The sequence below is a fragment of the Dipodomys spectabilis genome, unplaced genomic scaffold (genome assembly GCF_019054845.1).
Source record: "Dipodomys spectabilis isolate Male_0828 unplaced genomic scaffold, ASM1905484v1 ptg000197l, whole genome shotgun sequence".
NCBI lineage: Eukaryota > Metazoa > Chordata > Mammalia > Rodentia > Heteromyidae > Dipodomys > Dipodomys spectabilis.
This window is the reverse complement of record NW_024870874.1, coordinates 6,988,000-7,011,562: the sequence shown is the minus strand read 5'-3', so window position 1 is coordinate 7,011,562 and position 23,563 is coordinate 6,988,000. Positions and strand designations below refer to the sequence as shown.

Genomic DNA, 23,563 nt, shown 5'->3' with positions numbered 1-23,563 from the left:
TTGATGTGATAGTAAATCATATGAAAACCAGTAGGGACCTGGGTGCCAGTGACTCACACCTATAATCCTACCTGCTCAGAAGACTGAGATCTGGATATTAAAGTTCAAAGGCAGTCCAGGCAGAAAGGCTTGTGAGACTCTTATCTCCAGATTTAGCCAGCAGAAAGCCAGAAGTGGAGGTACGTTTCAAGTTGTTGAGCACCAGCTTTGAGCAACAAAGCTAAGGATGGTCACCCTGGCCCTGTGTTCCAGCACACAGAAAAAGAAAAAAAAAACAATAGAAAAACAAAACAGTAGGGAAGAAGGACATTTTCCTATTTGAAGGAAAACTTTTCTGACCACACATTGGAGTTTGTACTCTTCTCTTGTTTTCTACACCTTCCTTTCATTTTGATAGCTAACAGTGATGCAAAGTTTTGGAATGAGAAATTCAAGAAAGGCTAAGTTTATTTACTTTTATTTATTTATTTGTTTATTTATTATTTTTGTCAGTCATGGGGCTTGAACTCTGGGTCTGAGCACTGGCCCTCAGCTCTTCAGCTCAAGGCAAGTGTTCTACGACTTGAGCCACAGCGCCACTAGTGGTTTATTGGAGATAAGAGTTTCATGGATGGGCTGGGAAGGTAGCTCAGTGGTAGAGGGCTTGCCTTGCATGCATGAGGCCCTGGGTTCGATTCCTCAGCACCACATAAGCAGAAAAAAAAAACCGGAAGTGGAGCTGTGGCTCAAGTGGTAGAGCGCTAGCCTTGAGCTGCAGAGCTGAGGGACAGTGCCCAGGCCCAGAGTTCAGGCCCCACGACTGGACCCAAAAACAAAAACAAAAACAAGGGTTTCATGGACTTTCCTGTCCCAGCTGGCTTTGAACTGCAATCCTCAGATCTCCACCTCCTGAGTAGCTAGGATTACAGATGTGAGCCACTGGTGCCTGGCTTATTTACTTTTATTCAAGAAAAATTGGGACACAGAATCATTATCAATGGTAGGATTTAATTTAAAACATGAGTTTCTGTATAAATACTGTTCAGATACTGAGAAAACTTCACCTAAAACATTTCATTTTATTGCACCAATTTACAAAGGTGTGTGTTGATTAAATCAGGTCTTCTTAAGAAATCGAACAGAGGGAGACCTTTTGCAAGGATTTGTTGCTGAGCTCCGTATTCCAATGACTCTGGCAACGTGCATATACACAGATTCTGGAGCAAGGGTGTCGGGTTTGAATTCATTCATTCATTGTATGGCACTGAGTCTTCATATTCTCATCTGAAATAAGGGAGTGATTATAGTACCCTCCCTTGTTTGATCGTTACTCTATGGTTCGTTGCATGCAAGTTACTAAACACTGCTTGGCACACAAGCATTATTATTGCTGTATTCCCTTGAAACATTGGTGTCCATCTGCAATGTGCCAGGCACCACACAGAGGGCTAGAGGCACAAAGATGAACAAATTACTTTTTAACCATCAGAGGGTTCTCAGACAAGTAATATGGGAAGACTTAAGAAGGGAATCTTAACCAGGCTGGGGTGTTAGGTTGGTTTATTAATCAGTCAAACAATCACAGTGATTTCCTCAGAGTCCATTCTCAATCTTTAGAGGGAGCCTTGTTTTAGTTGTGGCAGTGAAGCTAATTAGTTAAATGACTTGGAGCAAGCCATCCCATTTCTTTGGCCATAAATGCTTTCTGCTTTGTAAAGTGAGTGTTGGACCAGTCACTTGTACTCTGGTATTAACTGATGCCAATCTGTTTCGTGCATTCTTTTACAACCTGCATATCAATGACTTTATCTTGGTTTCTTGAAATCAGTCACGGTGGGCATATATTTACACCATAGAAATTGGCAAAAGGCACAAGTTGATGCTTCATCCTACCTCTGGAGGGATAATTTTTGAAATATGTACCAGCATTGTGGGGTTAAAGTACTGAACTACCAAATGTGTTCCAGTTCCAACTCTAATAATTTTCATCTCTAAGATTGTTTTCCTACAATAACATGTTACTCTTCTAATGCCATCCACTTGGCATGTATTTCTATCGTTTCCCTAGCTATATGCCAGATTTGGCTGTGTTAGCAATTTCAATATTTATATTGGTAGTGCCTCCAGAAATATTTTCACTTTTTATATATTTTTGTCTTGATACATTTATTCCTGTGGTGTACCTAAATCAAGCTTTCAACACAGAATGTCTCTTTACTGCTTCTGCTTTTTTTTTTCTTTCTGAAATACTGCTAGCCATTTAACTAACTTCCATTTCTTAACTAAATGGAACATGTAAAGATGATTCAAAGAGATTGACTAATTTGTTCTCTTAAAATGTGCACACATCAGGTGAAACTGAATCACCCATAAAACATTTCTTTATTTCTTTTTAGTTGATAGGAAAGATAATCTCACTGACCAAATATTTCCTGGGAGTGATCATCTAACAGCACTCCGGCCATTAAACTTTTGGCGCTTAGAAATACTTCCTTAAAAAAAAAAGATTTGTCCTGCTAGCTATGAATTTTGGCTCAGACTAATTTTTATACCAGCCATTCAACTCCTTTCAGCCATCTATCTACTTCTAATTTTCTCATCAAACTAGCTTTTACTGGTTCTTTTGTTCCCTAGAAATCTAGCAATATATTTAATTGCCCTAAAAATGTGTTAAGTGATATTTGTGCTAGCAACATTTTCATTTCTTTCATTACTCTCATCAATGCCTAGCACATAAATGCTGTATTCAAGAATTTTATTTCTTGGGGAAAGACAGCAGGTGTAATGAAATGAAAATTTTCAGAGACTTCTAAAACTTGAAACAAATCGCTGTTTTCTCTTGGAATTTTCTTAGGAATCATCACAATATAACTGTAGAAAACACTTTATAAGATAGTCATCATCTCTTCTAATCACGATTATAAAGTAACCATTATTTTCATTTTCTTCAGACCATGTGTAGCTCATGTGTACTACACATGTAATTTAGGTCTTCTTGGTATTTTTAACGTTCTTTAAATGTATCATGTTTATTTAAACTGTTTTGAGTTTTTTTTGCATTTTCTGGAAAGTTTTTTTTATTTAAACAGGTACAATATCTTAGTAAACATCTTTTTTTACCTGCCTAGCACCAGTTCTTCTACTGGCAGGTGAACATGCCTCACCAGGCTTACCTTTCAGTGAGTATTTTTTCTATTCTCTTTAGCCAGCCCTTGGTCAAGGGAGACTGAATCAAATCAAGGTCAATCAACCTTTTGGAGATTTAATGTAAATATTGGAAGAGAACCTCTTTCTATCAAAGATTCCAGGCAGTAAAGACCATGTCAGTTTGGTGTGTGTGGGGACCACCTTTGTCAGTTTGTGGGGAAAGCCTGCCAGGAACAGGAGGCGCTAGCGTGAGGAGTGAGAGGTTCTGAGTGAAGCTGTCTGAACAGGTGTATCTTAGCAGGGATTGAGTTAATGTAATATAGGATTTTTTTTCTTATTTTTGTTTTTAAATCAAAAGATTTATAATGTTTCTTTAATCCTTGCTCCTCAAAAATTTCAGAGCAATGTTAAGGAGAAAATATTATCAATGTGTGAGTTAAAACATAAAGTCAAGTGCATAAGTCAACTTTACATAAAATTTCAAGCAATTGCTGGGCACCAGGGGTGCACGCCTGTAATCCTAGCTACTCAGGAGGCTGAGACTTGAGGATCACTGTTCGAAGCTAGTCCAGGCAGGAAACTCCAAGAGACACTCATCTCCAATTAATCACAGAAAAAGCTAGAAAGGATGCGATGGCTCAAGTGGTAGCATGCTAGCCTTGAGCAAAAGAAGCCCTAGGACAGCACCCATGCCCAGAGTCAAGCTCCAGGATAGGAAAAAAAATATTCAAGTAATTGAAGCAAAAGTAGTTTATTTACTTGAATAGTAAAATATTTCACTTGGCACTTGGAAACATTTATTAGTTAAGGTTACTGAGGCAGTGTACTATGTCTCCCTACTTTAAAATTCTAAAAGCTTTAAAATATTTATATAATATAATCTCAAGATGATAATAATGTACCTAAATGAAAAGTCAAGATATAATAACTGGAAAATATTTCAATACTACATATAAGTGTATAAAAGGGATTTATGATGATGGAAGATTGCCAAGCCTCCATATTAAGGAAATCGAAGCATAACGAGTCACATATGAATCTACAAGAAGACCCATTATGGTGAAATCTAAAGGAAAATTCTTAGCTCTCTCTGCATTTGTATTATTTCCATTAGCTTTAAGTAGGACTATAAAAACAAAAGCAATAGAAGATTCCAATAAAAGAATCCCAATAACATTTAAAATACTATATTTATAAACACTAATTCTGAAGTCACATTGCATTATATCAAAAATACTGATCAGATATTTATGACCATCAATTACAAGCAGAACATCTGTCTAGATACTGAGGATTTCAGCTACAGCAGTGTACAGTGTGTTGAATTAAAGACAGCAGGATAGACTCTACCAATCTGTAGTTGAAACTGAAAAGTGAATGGATGCAGGAACTGTTGAGAAAGAAAATTTTAAATCATATCTTGCTGAAATGTTTCCTATGCTTACATGTTTAATACTTAGTATTATGATATAAAGAGAGTCTTAAGTTGATATTAGAAAGATAAAACAGTAAAGATATGCTATCAAAAATATTTTCCAATTTAATCACTACTGTTGCATTCTTTTTTTCCTTGCTATTGCATTCTTTTTTTCCTTGCTATTCTGGGGATCAAAGTCAGGACTTCCCATATGCTAGGCCAGTGATCTACCCATATGCTTTCTATTTAAGATACTTTAAAAATAATAATTTCTAACAGTGTGTCAAAGCGACAAAGGAATTGTTAGGCCTTTTTGGCCAGTCCAGCTGCTCTTTTGTATCATCACCTTGAAATGACTAAACCCTTCCCCCCATGCTACCTTTTCTTTTACTTTCTTTTCTTCCCTCCCTCCCTCCCTCCCTCCCTCCCTCCCTCCCTCCCTCCCTCCATCCCTCCCTCCCTCCCTCCTTCCCTTTCTTCTTTCCTTCCTTCCTTCCTTCCTTCTTTTCTTCCTTCCTTTTGATGGTAATGCTGTTTGAACTCAGGGCTTTATGCTTGTTATACAAGGCACTTTACCACTTAAGCCACAACTCCAGTCCAGTCATTTCATTTTTAACATGCACACATTAGCTTGCTTTACCATAAATTGTGTAACATTCTTTACAAGAGTTCATATAACCTTCTAGAATAGAGGTGAAGTATGGTGGACAATGTATGGACTTTGGTGTTAGACAGACTTAAATGTGACCTGAACTTGACTTGCACCACTTTCATACCTTCTGATCTGAGTGAATCTTTCATCCACACCTTTTGGGTTGCCTATGATATTTAAGCACTAAATTATGAGTTAATGCCATTCAATTATACAGCACCCAGTGCCATCCAATAGATACAGCCAATCAGCCAGTTTTTGTCTTTTCTCAAGAAAAAGGAGTAAGTTGGCCAGGGCCCTGGGTGAGACCACTCCAAACACCTGCTGGCAGTTTTCTCACTCCCTCTCTTACCTACAGTTTAAATAGTGGTATATGTTACTTTCCCACCGTTTGGCAATCTGTGGTTTTTCCTCTAATCCTGGGTCAAGTTCTTGAAGGAGGAAACTCCAAAAATGAGGTCAAAGTAAAGGCCCCCATATTAAGGAGGAGAAATGCATAGGAACTGTTAGTTCACCTCTTTAAAAGATGAGTATGCTCACATCTCCCACTGAGATTTAGGACAAGAAGAGAGAGGACACCTAATTAAATTTAAATTTCAAGCACTAATATTTTTTAGGTTGAATATGTCTCCTATGTGTATTTAAATAACAATTCTATTTCAAAGTATGGAGAGAAAAAATAGGGAATAGACAATCATTTTTTCTTTTTTTTTTTTTTTTTCTTACCAGTAGAACTCAGATTGAAAAGATTTGTTGGAATCTATTTATATTTGGGGGCAGAACAGATTTCTTAAGGTATCTATATCACACATGTATTTCAAACAGCATATAATTTAAAAAATTGTTTGGCTTTGCTATTGTGTACCTAAAATGTGCTGTTTTAAAAGTGATCATAGGTTTATTGATCTTTCCTTACAGGTGGTTATAAATCTAATATGGAGGTAAAACTATGTTTATTCTCTCTATATATACTATTTATCCTTATTTTTTTTTTGAGACAGGGTCTCACTATGTAGCTCAGGCCCCCCTGCCTCAGCCTCCTGAGTTTGAGGATTGTATCACCAGAACTGGCTCAAGACTTTTTTTTAAAGTCTTTTAAACGGAAACTTATACTTTAGGTAGCAGCCTGTACATGCCATAGAATTTATAAAACAGAAAAAAAATATTCTGAGATTTGAGAATTTTATTTGTAAGAGCAAATTTTCCTGGATTTGCATACTTATTTTCTTCATTAAAAATTCAGATACAGGTTGCTATAGGAGAAAATAAGTTAAATTTGGTACTAGACTAATTTGCATGTGTTATAATTAATGCTGCTGGAGCTACTTTAAATACTGCTTCTTGAAACGTTTCTTTGAAAGAGAGAGATAATGTTTTGTTTTGTTTATCCATGTTAAAGATTGAACTGAAGGTCTTGTACTAGCTAGGCAAGCACTCTATCACTTGAGTCACATCCCCACTCCTTTTGCTTTTAATTTGTTTTTCAGATAGCATTTGGAGTCAACTTTGCCTGAGCCATCCTCCAACCATGATCCTCTGGTCCCACCTCTCAAATAGCCAGAAATACATGCCTGGCTTTGAGATAATGCTTCTATTCTGATTCTTATTCACTATTGTAATCTTTTTTCTAATCATTTTTCAATTTAAAAATGACTAAAAGTTAGGATAAGAAAAATCCAATTGTGCATTTTGCAGCTGTACTATGATTAAGATCATTGTCCAACCCTGATAATAAGAGTAAAAATAAGAATACAATGCCTTTATATGCTCATGATTATGTTTCATAAATACATGATGTGTTAGCAAACATCTTGCCCTTTTAAGAATGGTGAAAGTACTCAACTTCCAGCACAGAGGATAAATGGACATTTGTTTTACTATTGTGAATATTGTAAAAAAATGCCATTCAGATAATTCATTGAACTGTCAGTGTCCTGATTGATGGATAGGCATTTGCTCCATTAATACTTTGCATGTCAGACATGAACATTTCGTTACCCTTGAAAATGTGAAGGTCGAACTTGCCACTGTTAAAAAAGCTCTAAAATGCTTGAAATATAAAGCATTTTTTCAGCCTAATGGATAGATGTAAGTTTATAATTCAGAATGTGTAGAAGTGCTGTGACCAGATTCTGTTCAATTAAGCCACAGACTCAGAATACTATAACCTCTAAATCACATTTGAGAAACATCTTTCCATGTATGTAAATTTAAAGAAAATAAGCCTAGCAATCTTTTCTTGTTGCATTCCAACACAGGGTTTGGATAGGATAAACTTGACTGAACAGTAAGAATGTGAAGCACTGAAGGAGACAAGTTGGAGAGGAAGCTGACACATAACTCACTAATGAATCAGACCTTCTCTCCTCAGGGATCAAAAATGTCCTTGGCATAAGGCATGCTATATTTCCAGATGGGAGACTGTGTTCAGGACTGGGCAAATCCATTTTTTGTCTTCTTTTCTGTTGTTTTGAGACAGGTCCTTGCTACATAGCCCAGGCTAATCTGAAGGTCCTTCTGCCTCTGCCTTCTGAGTAGGGGATTCCAGATATTTGTCACCACATTGGGATATAGACTGATCCATTTCCCCTGGGTTACCTAACACAGAAATCAATGGCTGTAGTTGTAGATATGGGAGGGAAGGGATGGTAGGGGAAAAACAAAGGAGAAGGCAACAATGCTTGATAGGAAATGTACTCATTACCTTGCTCATGTGATTATAACCCCTCTGTACAGTATTTTCACAATAAAAAACTTATTAAAAAAAGAAATCAATGGCTGTGAAGGAATGTGGGCATTGAGTGAATGGTGGCTATCACATAAACAAAGAGAAACTGACATGCAGGGAAAGAGAGACTCAGGGAAGAGGCTTGAGAGGCCAACATTGCCGCTCTTGCTCTGAAATCCATGACGGTTGAATGAGGTAAGGCTTTCCTGGTAACATCATTTTCACATCGTTTTGAAAGTTATTATTAGCATCTTTACTGGTGCTAAGTGTTAGCCAGCATATTCTTTGCTACTGAAATGAACTTTGTCTTTTTTCACTCTATTTTTTGTTTTGTTTTTGTTTTTGTGCCAGTACTGAGGTTTGAACTCAGGGCCTCAAGCTTCACCATCTCTGCTGATGGTACTTTTATCACTTAAGTCAATGCTCCAGCCTGGCTTTTTGCTAGTTATTTTAGAGATAGTAACTTTCAGACTTTTCAGCTAGTGTAGGCCTTGAATTGTCATCCTCCCTCATCAAATTTCTGAGTAGCTAGAATTACAGGCATGTGCCACTGGTGCCTAGCAAACCTGGCTACCTTTTGAAAGTGAATTCTGTCAGTATGTAGCATTTTTTTTTTTGTTTAGGTAAATTAAAAGAGAATGGTTAGCAGAATAAATGGGCATGGTGGCACATGTCTGTAATTCTAACATTTTTGGAGGCTGAGTTAGGAGGATGGAGAGTTTGAGACCAGCCTGGACTATTATTAGGAGTCCCTTCCTTAAGTAAACAAAACAAAACACATAAGCAAACAAAGAAAGCATGAGAGTATTGTGAGCGAAAGGAACTGGCAAGCATGTCTTTATTTTCTGTAGATGAGGATTCCTTGGATGAAACACAATACTATAATGTTGGAAGAAAATTAAAAGTACATAAACAGCAACTATGTTCAGATCAATATGTCATCAGAAAATGAACCAAAGGAAACCTTCTACAAAAATATTAAATACTTTTAAATGCATAGAAAATGTCAAGCAATCTAATCCTCATGAAAATAGGGCAGTACAGAAAAATAAGTACAGGATCCAATTTCTCAAACTCAGTAAACATTCTGAGACCTTGAAGAAGAAATCAATAAACCAAAAGGTTAGGACAACTTAAAACCACTGTGCTCAGCATTGTGTTTATATAACTGATCAATTCAAGGAAAAATAACTCAAGGCACTGTGTGTGTGTGTGTGTGTGTGTGTGTGTGTGTGTGTGTGTGTGTATGTGTGTGTGCTGTGTGTGTGTGTTCCCACATGTGTGCACATATGTGTGCACATGCAGGGTATATGTGTTGGAAGGAGAAACAGGAGTGAGTGAAACAGGAGTGAGTGAAACAGGAGAAGCAAAGACAGAAGGCATTGCCCACTGACTTGGGGTCTCTACTTCCCATCTCCCACCTTCCAGCGGAGAGGAGAGGTTGGAAAAGCTAGCTGAGCCAACAGGGAGAGGATCCAGGGGGTATTTCAGAGAGAAAATCCATGGGAGCTGAGTCTCACTGGTCATCTGGAGTTCCTTAGGCACAGCTAAGTCTCAGGTACTTAGGGTAGTGAGCACTCACACCCCAGCACTGCAGGACAGTGTGCAGAGCTATCTACCAAGCAGTGCCTGTTATGAAGGCTGTGTGAGCTGGGCTGGTATGGATGAATATGCAGATAGATACAGACAGTCACCTGCATCTGTCCATGCAAGACAAAGAAGATTAATTACAAAACGAAGACTCCCAGGTGGGTATCTTCCTATCTTTATCTCTGAAGCATCTAGAAATCTACCTCTCCAACACCAATTTTGCCAATTTAATAGTTACTTAGGATTAAATTCAATGAAAGTTTATTGAGGCCCTACTCTATGGCAGCTGCTTGGAATATATCACTAAACAAGACACATAGTCTTGCTTTTGTTGAACATACTTACTAGCATGGGGATACAGATGACAATATACATAAGTAAGCCAATCACATAGCATTTAAAAGTTGGTAAGTGTTATTTGGTGGGGAAATCAAGGTCAGGGAATCAGGGCTGTCTGGAGGGAAAGGGCTACAGCTTTGAAAAACTGGGCAGGTAGCTTTTGAGGCAAGAGTTAAGGGACGGAATGACTCAGTCATCTGTGATAGAAAAAGAGATTCCTAGACCTGCACAAGAAGAACAACACTTGCAGCATGCCTGGAGAGTTTGAGGCACAACAAAGGAGCATGTCAGCCTGGACCCTGGGAACTGGCAGCTGAGCACAGAGAAGGCAAAAATCCCACAGCTTATAGGACCTTGTGGGCTGATAGGTGATTCTGCCTTTTGTCCATGTGAAATGGGTGGGAGTTAATGCAGGGTGTTGAGTGGAGTGATTGTGCTGGAAGGAATCACCTCGAGTGTGTGTAAAAGAAGAGTGTTGGTGGCATTGAGTTGGTACGTGCCCCTGTGGAGGTGTGGGGACAGCCTGCAGGCAACTGGAGCAATCCAGGTGAGTGAGGAGAGCAGCCACAGGCAAGTGAGGGGAGGGGCTGAATTCTGAGGAAAGTGTGAAGACAGAGCTAATGGGAATTAGACTGAAGGAATGTGAGAAATAAAGGAATCAAAAGCAGTTCAAAGATTTGGGATTTTTATTGGTGAGTATGTCCTGCCAGATACTGCAGAGAGAAACCGATGGAAGAACCATCAGTGGGGTTTTAGAAGACCCAGATTTTTGTGGGGATGTGAGGGATCAGCTTTGTTCTGTTTGGGGTTGGGATAGTGCATAAGAATCCAAGTGGGGATGGAGGGTGTCTAGTGGGATGTTTGAGCCCCAGGGTTAAGGGGAGAGGTTGGAGAGAGACTTAAGAAGTTATCTGTGTATTCAGATGATATGACAAGACACAAGACTAGTGGAGACCACTGAGGAAGAGTACAGAGAATGAGAGGAGAGTTGAGTATTGGGCCCACCAAAGCTATGAAGTTGAGAGAGGTGGGTGAGTGAGGTCAGGCAAAGAAAGAGCAACTGGACATTCCTCTGACACCTTCATCTACTCTCATGAAACGGCTCCCCACTATCAGTCTCTTACCTTTCCTAGATATCCTCCTCGAAACACATAAAAGTGTTCGGTGTGTCTGCTTCCATGCCCATCATTCAGGGCCCCTAGCTGCTCCTCTATTTCTGCTCTTGCTTCGATAATCTGTTCCACAATGTACCAAAGTTCTGTATAATTTGTCTTCTGTGTAACTTTCCAGACTTACTTACGGTTGTCTGCCCTCTTTGAGTTCCTGGAACAACAAACTATGTGCCTTCCCACTCTGGTGTTAGTACATGTGGATCAATTTCCAGAACATTCTAGCCCTCAACTCACCTAGGTATCTCTCTTCTTTAGTTTCACCTTATGTAACCCTGCTGGGAAGTCCTCTCTGATGATTCTTAACTTCTGGGAGGGGAACAGGAATTCTTCCAGGTGTTTAGCCATCAAATTGGCTTGTCTTATTTGGCCTTTATCACGCTGTGTTGAAATTTATTTATCTGTATCTCTCTCTAGACTGAGCTCCAGTTTTAGCCTCTAGATTGCTGGCATTACACAGTAATTGCAAAGCATTTGTTAAGTGAACAGACATCAAAATTAATACATTAAAAATATCTTGATGAAGACTTTGGCCATATAGATGGAAAGAAATAACTAGATTAGGAAGATGTCAGACAGAGAAAACTTTATGATAATAATTCAGTATTAATTTTGATCACAGAAGAGACTGAGAAGTCAAGAATGGCTAATGCCTTGAATGTTTTGTGACACTCAATGGAAAATGAGGAGAGTTTAGGGGCAAAAATAGTTTAATTATTCCACTTTATCAGTTGGTCATTCAGGAGGTGATATCTACAGGGTAACTAACAACCAGAAGATGGCTGTCTAAAGAAAATAGCAAGTAAAAAATAGCAATTTCTGATCCATCTGTCCATTGGTGTATTTGAAGTCGTTAAGGTGGGATTAACTATGGGTATAAGGAATATCAGGTAGAACCCTATGGCTAGAGTTTATGAAAATGTCATAATGAAATTATTTAAACATGCACAAAATTAATGAACAATTAAAAATTAAAATAAGAAAGGACAGAACGCACATTAAGTTTTCGCTTACCCAATTTGAAAACCTAAAATCAAAAATACTACAAAATCTGGAAGCTTTACAGCACCAACAAACCCAAAACAATTCAAAAGATGGAGAATTTCAGATCTGAGATTTTTGTATAAGGGATGCTCAATCAGGAACGTCTATGCAATTATTCCAAAGTCTCAAAATTTCTGAAATATGCAATAAGTATTTCATATAATATTCCAAAGGGTTAAGTGAAATACTGTAAGCAAAGAATACATGAAAAAGTAAGAGGAAATGTTTGAGTGTTTTTTCAAGTGTTTTAAGAAGGGAAGGAATAAGTTATATAATGTGGAATACAGTGTATTCTATGTGTCAAAGAGGAAGTGGTAATTAGAATGAGAGGAGTTTCTTGGGTGAATGGAAGGGGACTTGAATTGAATGGTAGACCCATCGCAACAATGAGATGTACAAGATGCTATGTTGAAAAACGAACTTTACAACTTTGGCAGGGAGGGGGGATGGTGGGGCGGCGGGGGTGGGGGGGTGTAATCGTGGAGATGGGAGGGCAGGGATGGTAGGGGAAAAACAAAGGAGAAGGCAACAATGCTTGGTAACAAATGTACTCATTACCTTGCTCATGTAACTGTAACCCCTCTGTACGGTATTTTCACAATAAAAAACTTATTATAAGAAAAAAAGAAATAAAAGAGGTTGAGCTGAAGGGGGAAAAAAGAGAATTCTTTATTTGAAACCAAGAGAAATGGGAGAGACTGCATAGGTAATTAGGTGTTCAGTGTTCTGTCAGCATATCCTCCATCTGTGTTTTATCTCTTCCTTGAAGTAGCAGAAAATTGAGTAAAGGCTGAATGAGAAATGGTGAAGGCAACTTTGAAAATGGAAGTGGTAGGGAGGCAGGGCCGGATAGATGTATCAGACATGTAGAGAAGAATGGAATCGAGAACCTAAGTTGGAAAGACCAGTTCATTCCTTGAGACAGAAGCACAGAGGTCATAGTGAGTGGCATAGAAACCAAGCAGGCATTTGTTACTCTATTCATATATTGAATAAGGAGTGATAGGAAAGAGATGCAAACCTTTGAGAAAATGGTTAGACTTTGCAAACATTGCAGTGGGCATAGGGATAAATGGAATAATAGCAAACAGATTTCCCTGAAGTCGATAAGATTGGAAATGACCCAAACAAGTACAAAAATTTTCTTAAGGCAATATTGATCTTAATATGTAGTGCTCATGCACTGTCTATATAGTAAGCAGGCAGACTTGGAAGTTAAACGGTGACATGGTTATAATCTTTCTAGAAAATTCCTTGTAATGTTTATATAATTCATCAAGTCTATGGAACTTTATTAAGAGGAAATGCCAATATTTGATTGTTTTTATTTCACTGTTTTATTGAAATCTATAAGGAATAACTTCAGGGAAAAGAAAACATATTGAAACAGACACTCTCTTTTTTTCAGTGAAACCAACAGTCTAAAGAAGTTAAAGAACTAAATTAGATATAATGATCATTTAACTGAAAATTAAAACCCATTTAGGAATTGTGAGAGTTCCTTGATCTTGAAGACCAGTGTGGCTATTTATTTAGAGTCTTTAATAACATTTGAAAAGTAATTAATCAAAATATGACATAGATTTAAGAACTGCCACTTTTCATTGTCATTAATGAAACTCTCTGGAGCTTTATCTGGAGCTTTATTTTTCGTTATTTAAAGAATAATTTGCAAGCACTGCAAAGACCAGGAGAATGTTCAAAATCATTGGGCCTTGATGTATGTATTTCAAGAAACAATTCAAGTATGTGGTGTGAGAACGAAAAAAAAAATTAGAATTCTTTTAGTTTTGACAAGACAGAAAAGATCTTTTTTGTAAAGTCCAAAATGTATATTCATTTGTTTGGAGGAAGCTCCTTACTGTCAACAATAAACTTTGTTTCTTTATGTATTTCAAAAGAATTTAAGAATTTATTACTCTACTTGACATCTGCCAGAGCAATAGCTATGGTAATGTTCTGAACCCAATAATACACTTAGGTCCTACATGATCTTACTTGTTTGCTGTCTTTGAATTAAGTAGACCATGTACTCCCTTTGGAGAGTATGGCCTTCTCCTGGAGACAGAGAAGCTCACGTCTAGTATTAGGTCACTGTCAGATGACAGATACTCAATTATGACCCTTGGAAGAGCAAAACCCAGGAAGTGATATGAGCTATCCTCAAATCTTTAGATCACTGTGTGAGCTTGTGTATACATATGAACATGTATACACTACAGCACAAGCTCTCAATGTCCAAAGAGCCTCAAGGTGATCTCCTCCAAGAAGTCTTAATCCACTGCAACAAACAGATAATGTCTCAAGGAACAATCATTATGAATCTAGTATTGGGGGCTTTAACTTTTAGTCCCAATAGTAATGTATACATTATCATTTTAGCCATGAAAATGCTGTAAAACCTTTATAAATGTGCCTGGTTTTTCTTTCTAATAAAAACTCCTCTGAAAAGTTAAAATTTCATATACAGTGAATGAGAGCAGATAATAAAGACTGCAGATATTACCTAGCAAGGCAAAGGCCCTGAGTTTAATCTCTACCACTGCCAAAACAAACAAAAAGTAGTACAACGAGCACACAATAAGAGTGCTCAGGACATGCTCCAACACTTAAAAGTGCCTTCTGTTTCTGCTTCATATTTTTGCTATTCTTACTGATAGCTAAGGTTAGGCCAGAGGAACAGATCTTGATAAACTATATTAATCTGCTCATTAGCTCAGTATTAGTGAAACTTCATGGTGAATGACAGATGGCAATTGAAAGAGCAGGCATTCAATATATCTCCAGTGAGGAACCAGAGAGATCCTGGCATCTCACAATGCCTTATGAGGGGTGACACTCAATGACCTATGACCTTCCTATTAGGACACGCTATGTCTCAGTACCACTACCCTAGAACCAAGTACCCTATTTGTAAACTTTTGGGGGGATGCTCCCTTTATTCTCCACTTTGACCTAGTTCTCATTTAAAAGGCAGGCAGCCTTCTTCCTCATGGGATACTCTCTTCATGATCTATGTGTCCTTAACCTGTCATACACACCCATTTACCCCTCTCCTCCCATTACCTGACCTCTCCAAGCACCTCACCCTTCTCTCCATGGCCTGTCATCTGTATCGGTCTCCTGTGCCTGTGGCAATGAGAGTTATCAAGAATGTTTTCTTAATTGAACTACAATTTTCCAAATGTACAAATAAGGAGGTATTTGTTCACTTATCAAAGTCTGAAACTTTTTTAACTGGAGTATTAAAAAATCATCTAAAAATGAATGTATACTAGCACATGGATATATGGCTGTTACTGATGGTGTAGCAAATCATAGGGGAAAAAAGCTGGACATGTCTAAGTTCTATAAATAAGTTACTCCTTATATAATGCTATCTGAAATGAAATGTCAAAACAAGCTTAATGATGATGTATGTATTCAATGAAGCTTGAGGGTCAACTAAGAAAATCTATTTTTCAAGACCATCATAGTGTGATTTTTCCCATTGTCCTCAAGCTTAATAAAATATAGGAGACTACCAAATTCTTATGTCTTACTACAACAACACACTTTTGATCAGGAAAAGAGTTGTAGAGAAAAAGTTTTGATCAGGAAGTTATCTGAGGATATCATGTAATGAGAGGTTAGAGAAATCCACAGCATAGCATCAAGAAAGACATGAACACCTATGTTTCAGTATTATGCCTTCTCTGTCTCCAAAGCAGCTTTATGTTCCAATCATGTGTATTTCTACTGAACCTGAAACAACCTATTTGTGCTAAGCCCATATAGGAAGTCCACTTACCAGAAAGCGCGTGCACGTGCGCCCAGCCACCCACCCACCCACCCACACACACACACACACACACACACAAACACACAGAGGAAATCAAACTAAGCAAGAAGGTGTTTTGCTCCCCACAATGGAATTCAAAGATGTGTCATACATGTAATATGATGAAAAACTCAGCCCCAGTGTTCTTGTTGAGTACCCTCCTCTCTCTCTTTCCTCATTTCCCCCCTCTCTTTCTCTCTCTCTCTCTCACTTTTCTGGATCTTGTGAAAGGCCTTTTCTGCATCTACTAAAATGATTCTGAATGTCTTGTCTTTATTTCAGTTGATTTGTGGCAATTATTGATTTTCATACATTGAACTAGCCTTGCATCCCTGGGATGAATCCTGTTTGCCCAGCATGTCTCAGTTTTTGTCTTTTAATTCAGTTCAGTTTTATTGTAAGGGTGGTGTCAGAGGGGTTACAGTTACACAAATAAGATAATGAGTACATTTCTTGGTGAACATTGTTACCTCCTTCCTTCTTTTCTCCCACTTCCTCCTTTCCCACTCCTCTCTCCCCTAAGTTGTAAAGTTCATTCCCAACATAGAGTCTTGTGGGTATGGCTGTTACATTGATTCACCCTTTGTTCTTTGCTCTCTTTTCTGTCCAGAGCTTGCAGTCAGTAAATGTGTCAAGGTGGGAGGAAGGATGACAGGAATAGTAAAAAGGAGGAAAATAAATTTTCAGAAAGCATATGGTAACAACTGAATATTTAATCAAATTAGTCTAGAAATTCCTTCCTATTTTCAGAACTCTTTGCAAGGCAGTTGCTTCTTGATGCAGAATGAATTTCAATAAATGTCATATATTTAGCTAGATGGCTTATTTTGAAATTTTGTTGAAACAGGTCACTAGCTCAGAATAGATCTCAATCAAAGACATAACAGATGGATATTGATACTGAATAAAAAGACTGATATTAGCTGGAGGGTTCTGAGAAGAAAATGTCATTCACTGAACACTTAAGAAAATATTTACTGAGTACCTACTATGTGCCAGGCAAAAAAGATAAATATTTGGGCTTTGAATTTTTATTGCAGTAAAAGAAGGAAGCAGGGACAAAATCATTGCCTTGAGGTAAGAATTTCAACTAAGTGCTATGGTAAACAGGTCTTTAAAGATACCTTCATTTTCATATTGCATTATCCAGATATCAATTCTGATGATTTCAGGATTTTATTCCTAACTTGGATTTCTGAAGATGCTATTTACTTACTCTTAGCAAAGACTAACTTCCTATTTTTTGGAATGAAAGAAGGCCTGACATGGTTTCAAAGATATTTTTCAACATCAAAGGGCTTAGAAGGACATACGGTTTATGGGTAATGGTTTAAGACTTACTGAATCAAAAACACATGGATTAAATTTCCCTTAAAAAAACCCCTAGATTTAAAACTAAAGGGGGAGATTGCTCTTTGGTCCCAAGCAAAGCCAAAACTTATTTTGAAACTAGTTTGAGTTGTCTTATGTACCCAAAATTTGACTGGACGTTCTTTTTCTATTGAGTAAGCACCTAAGGAGGTGACAATTGACTCAAACTCTCAGACTTACAAAGACTGCTTTATTGCAAAGGTCTCTAGCTTTGAATCTTCTTTTTGATGTTTTTTTTTTTAATTCTTATTGTAAGTTAGTAATCCTCCATGGTTGTACCCAACAACTAGAGTACTTCTTGAATGAAAAAATCACTCTTCTCTATGTTCTTTCTTAATACACAACTTTAAAACTGGATCTGAGATTTTTAGGTACCATCTCCTACTCTTCAACTGGGGAATACAAGATCATTTCAAAACAGGAAAGGGGCACTGATCTGAATTTGGCAGTTTCATGATATATTAATATAGCTGCATTTAAACAGTGGGAAGAATCTAGCAAAAAAAAATACTAGGAAGAAATATAGTACAGGACTTTCCTTTTTAGGACAATGGTTTTCTGGTGGAAAGCGTTTAGCTTGGGCACTTCGCTGAGTTTTGGGGATTAAAGGAAACAAGTTAGTACATAACCTCTGAGCTTTTATTTCTTTTGGAAAATAGGTCCCAAAACTAAGCTGATTGCACTTAAAGGGCACTCAATACCAGCATGTTTTGAATTTCAGTGGTAGGGGAATAACAACAGGTGAAGTTCAGTCAGATCCAAATTTTTTAAAAAAGAGAGAAAGAAACTAGAAAAGCCAATATTCCATAGGAAGAGTTTATTCTGAATAAGAGAACATGGAAATAAACTTTATGTGTATGGATAAAATAACCAGATGATCCTTTAGTTAAAAAAACACACATAGAATGATGCGAAGTGTATGAGCTGATGAATTTGGAAAAATAATTGGTGCCAAGCATGGTAGATCAAGTCTGTAATTTCAGCTAATTGGGAAGCAGAAATAAGGAATATCTTGAGTTCAAGGCCAATATGAGCAAAGTCATTGAGATCCACTCTCAAAGTCAAAACAAGAACAGAAGGACTACTGAATGGCTAGAGCATTCGCCTAGTATGTGCAAGGTCTTGGGTTCAACTCTCTCCAGAAAAATAAGTATGTGCCTATATGTAATGCATTATAATATATCCTTTTTAAAATATGCATTGATTAATTTTCCAGTGGGGTAGATTTGGAAAATTCTAGAAAATAAATGGCTTTGTGGTCATGGCTGAATTCTAGAATACTTGATGGTGTGCAGAAATCCCAGGGCAAACATGGTTGAGGTTTAGAGTATCAATGAGTCTCTCTGGGTCTCTGTCTCTAGAATGTGTAGTGTTTTAAAGACATTGAGTCAGTATTTCTAAATTGGGAGATGCCTAGCTTCTCTTGAACATTTAAAAGATACTACCAGATGAGCTCATGCAGTACATGGGGCCTTTGGGATGTTGCTAAGGGGTGACCATTCCCCAGTTCGGTAGAGCGTTTTCTAACAGTGTGTCAGTGGTTAGTTTAGCTCTTTTAAGTTGCCTGTTTGCATATAATCACATGGGACTTAGGTAAGTCATAATAGAGAAAGTAAGGGAGGAATGTCTAACGCAGTGTCTTAAAACTGGAAAGGGAAAGGAAAGATAGAGGTAGGTCAACTGCTCCTTTGCAGCCTCTAGTTGGACTCTTTGGAAGGGATCCGCAAAAAGGTCATGAATATAACTCTCAACAAATCACCCTGGGTCAGGCTCAGTGTGGGAAACAAGGAAAGTTGTTTGAATGATCTCTGATCTGGGATGAATTAGCTGAATTCAGAAAAATACAAAATGTTCTATACCCCAAAAGCCAAGGTATGTGGTCTACCTCTCTATCTTCATCTATGGGATTCTAGCAGGCCTTGCTCAGAACTCCACTCCAAAATAAAGATTTGGTAGCTGGCTGTACAAGCTGTTCACTGTACAAATTTACAAAACAAAAACAAAAACTTACTAACCAACACCAAAAAACAAGTTTAGATGAGCCCTCTCCACAAGGGCTCCCAATAGCTGCTTCATGACTTATCTCTTCATCTCCTTCAAGACTCCAGCTTAAAGGCCACAATTTGGTGTGAGGCTTTCTATAATCTCACCCACTACTGACTTCTGACCTTCCAGTCACCACCCTCTTATCTTTGACTGTCTCTATTCTCCTTCAATGCTTTTGCTTAGCTGCAGCTCTTTTCACTGCTTAGCATTCATTTTATTTCTGCATTTCTTTATTGTTGCCCTCCCTCAATAGCTCTTCATTGAAACACCAGAATCTAAAACTATGCTTAGTAGGCACTCAATAAATTATTCTGAATGAATGACTGCATTCTTGAGAGCAGGAAGCAGGCTTTTTCTCAGAACCCGTGGTTCTCTAGCCATATTTTGTACCCATTATGTATCCCATTTTATATTAGGAGAAGTATATCACTCATTAGGTAAAACATATGGCCCTATGATTACTTAAATTTATTACAGAAATTAAAATAAACAAAAGCAACCTACAAAAACCTACATTTATGCTACCATAGAAGGAAATACATGTGTCTGGCTGTGTGATAACAAAGTTAATTGTTCTTCATTGTACAAGACGCACACCTCCTGCTACAAATCCACATGTGTGATTTTTCTCTCAATTATGTTTTACAGCTTATAAAAACACTTTCTTCATTTTGTCCCTTGAAAAGCAAAGTAGTCAGGCTTTACTGGATGTTTTTATTGAAACAAAACCCAAGGGGGCTATATTAAACTGTTTTAACACAGCTGAAGAGATATCTGAGAACAAGCTTTCTGATGGGAGGGCAGATTACAAAATTACTTACAGCTCTCAATCTGATAACAGGAGTAGAACACCCCATACATATGAATGAAACCTTTTCATTTCTTTTTTTTTGGTATATGTCACAATAGAAAGTGAGAAAGAATGAAGTGGGGGGTAAGGAGAGGAAGATATAAGAGAAACAGACAGAGATACAGAGAGAGAGACAGAGAGACTTGAATGTAACTTGCAATGCTACATTCTTTATTTATTCTATCCTTTGCTTCACTGAGAGATTCTTCCAAGACTAGACCTTAGTTGGTGACTGGGGAGAGTTGTGGATGGCATGAGCCAGGCTCAAGCTGTTTGTCTGTAACTTAGGAGACATTAATATATGACATTAATATTAGGTACATCCAACGTATAGTCCCACAAAGATGAAACACGCACAAGAAATTTTAAAAGTCCAAGGTATTTCTTTAGTTTCCCATCTTTCAGTCTTTCAAAAATTCTATTATTTAATGATAAATAAATAACTTCATAAGAACTTGTGTAAACTTGTTAATAATTATGAGTTTGAGTTTGACCTTACATGAGTGACATCTGTCTGCACAAGTGGATCATAAACTCTTCCAGGGCAGAGATTTACATTTTTTTCCTTTAAAAACAATATTCTCCTAGTACCAGCACATATGATGCTCATAGTACAGTCCTTTTGCTATTTTTAGTAAGGCAAATGTGGGCCTGGCAGCAAGACGATGTCTGTTAAGAACACAGAATCAAAGTAATTCTGAGTTGGTATTAGTAACTGCACCTATCCCTTATTACTGAGAGGTGACTAGTTTGAACTGAGAAAGCCCAGGAAGAAAACTCTGCCCTGAGGGTTTAGTGGCAAACACACAAGTTTCAACATCCACCAGCAAGACACGAAAACCAATTCCCCAGCAGGTGAGTTTCTGCATATGTTTTCTCTCCCAGGGGAACACAAGAAGGAAATTAGGTACTCTATGAATAAACATAGCAGACTAATCAAAGTCTTAGGGACAGGGAAAAGAGTCAGAGATAGCTCTGCAGAAACTACTGAACTTGGTGACAGTGAAAAAAACCAAGGTTAGAGGCCTGGAGATATGGGGACTAAAGAGGTGAACTGTGAACAAAACAAAAGAGATAAGGAGCAGGCAGAGAGGTGGGAAGTGACCTGAGCCGGTGAGCTGTGGCTAGGCCTGGGCGTGTCTCTGTGCAATGACACTTTGTGTGTGTCTGAGAGCACGTCAGCCCTTCTGACTTATTCACTTTGCTTGGAGATGACCACATTTGAGAAAACATTTATTTGCGGCTATTTACATAGATATATAAAAGAAAAAAATAGGCTAGTCCTACTTTGAACTACTTGTTTGTAACAACAGCTTTGGAAAGTGATATTTAAAATGTGCTTCTTAGTCTACCCCTCATTAAACAATTAAAAAAAACTGAGAATAATGTGGACATTTGCTAAGGTGGCCTTAAGAGGAATGTATAACTTGTGTGTTTCTTTGGCTTAGAAAATGCTCTTTTTTCTTAGTGGAGGTATAAAAGTAGTGAAAATATTGGAATCTTTCGTATTTACTACTTTACGTTATTCTGGCACATTTTTTTTTTATCATGGAAGACAAACCTCATCCTCTAATTCTGAAAGTATTTAGTAAATATCTAATGGGACTTTTACTGCAAATTATCAAAAAAAAAAGCACTCTTAGAAAAACAGTAGTTGATAGGTCATCTCATCGACGCCATAAATCTTGTTAATAGCAAAATATGTGTAGATTAAAAATTATTGGCTCATGCACTGTTAAGTTTGAGAACTGAACGCTAATCTTAAAACACCCATATCTTCTATAAGCAATCAGACAATTTTTTGGTACCACAAAAGATTTCTGATGATGTAAATTGCTTGTTATTAATCAGTTCCAAAAGAATAAAACACTAAGTGCATTACCAGCATACACCCGAGATTTGCCATGAACAAGACCAAAACACTTGGGTTTCAATATGGAAGTTTACTTATTCAGAACAAAGCTCAAATAAGCTTCCAACTGGAAAGGAAAGCTATATACCTGTAAATAATCCAAACACCACTTGCACTCTTCACACAAACCCACAATTTATGACCCAGTAGCAAAGAGAAACACGATGTACATCATTTTCAGATCGTCTTCATGCAGAAAAAATTCATTAGTCAGCTATAATACTTTAGCTGTAAAGGAAATATTTTTTTTTCTGAATCCATTTGCATGGCAATGTGCATGTGTCTGGCTGACAGAAGTGACAAATAAACCTCCACCCAACGCTACAAAATGTGAACAATCTTCTTAAAATTCATTCTATACTCTCTCCAGTGTCCCTTCTTACAATCTCAGATTCACGGACCACTGGCAATTAGAGTACCCTTTATTTTACCGGAGACAGTCGACTGTATTTCATCCTGCCCAAGGGCTCCTTTGAACAGAAGCCCGTGATAAGGAAAATGCACTGGGCAGCTAGCTAGCTATTCATGCATGCGTTTCGGGAACCCTCGCCAACGGGCAAATTAGCAAAGTGCTCTCGGAAAACATAAAAGGTAGGAAATGGGAAACCACACTTCGGAGTAAATTCTGCAATGTACTTACATCGCTACCTTAATGAGGAGGGGTCAGCACACATACCAGCCAGACGGCTGACCTCTGCTTATAATCTATTTCACCTCCACCGAACCCCAGCAAAGAGATAAAGTGCCATTGAAAATGATCGATCACAAGCCCCCGGAGTTTGGCAGCAATGAAGACTTTTCAGACCGGCCCCAGAAACACCTGCCCTCTGGGGGAAGACCTCTACATAATACAAATAAAGCAGGGCTGGGGACAAGGAAACGGCTGGCCGGCGACATCACCCCGGATAAGGTGACCGATCCCTTTCTCCACGGGCCGAGTCCGATCACAGCCTTGAAACTTGCCGGGCCGTGACAGGCCCCAGTGCCCCCCTTCCCCGAGTCACACAGGTGGCCCTCGGGATCAACGCCCCAAAGCATCCAGCCCCGGACCCCATCCCTCAGTTTCCCAAGCCTTTCAACTCTCACCCACCTCGGCGGTCTTGTCCTCTCGAACAGCAGCCAGGTTCTCTTCAGGGAACAAAGAAAGCAGAAGCGCCCAGCGCTGGGGAGAGGGTGGGGTGCGGGATGCGAACGCGGCTGGAGTTTCTACCTTGCGGTGCTCAGGACCCCCGCGGCGGCGGAGTCAGCCGCGCGCAGGGACCCCCCGCGCGCCCGCCTCCGCGCCGCCGCTCAGCTGCCGCCCCGCATCTGGCTCACGCGCTCCCCCCGGCTCCGCATCTGGTCGCAAAGCGCGCGGGACGCTGCGGACCGCTCGAGCCACCTGCGGCCGGGGCCGAGCCCAGGCCCCTCCCTCTGTCCGTCCGTCTGTCCGTCCCCCCCCCCCCCCCCCCGCCCTCCGCACTCTCTCCGCCCCGGGTGACTCAGCCGGGCACCGGTGC

General features: G+C 38.7%; 1 protein-coding gene across 1 annotated transcript in view; it reads right to left on the bottom strand.

The window, feature by feature from the left end:
- Positions 1–23,278, bottom strand: part of Met (MET proto-oncogene, receptor tyrosine kinase) — a 107,652-nt gene extending 84,374 nt beyond the window's left edge. Inside the window, exon 1 of the mRNA XM_042696004.1 lies at positions 23,155–23,278. The gene's annotated coding sequence lies outside the window, so the exon portion shown is untranslated. The remainder of the gene's footprint in view (positions 1–23,154) is intronic.
- Between the last annotated feature and the right edge of the window lie 285 nt (positions 23,279–23,563).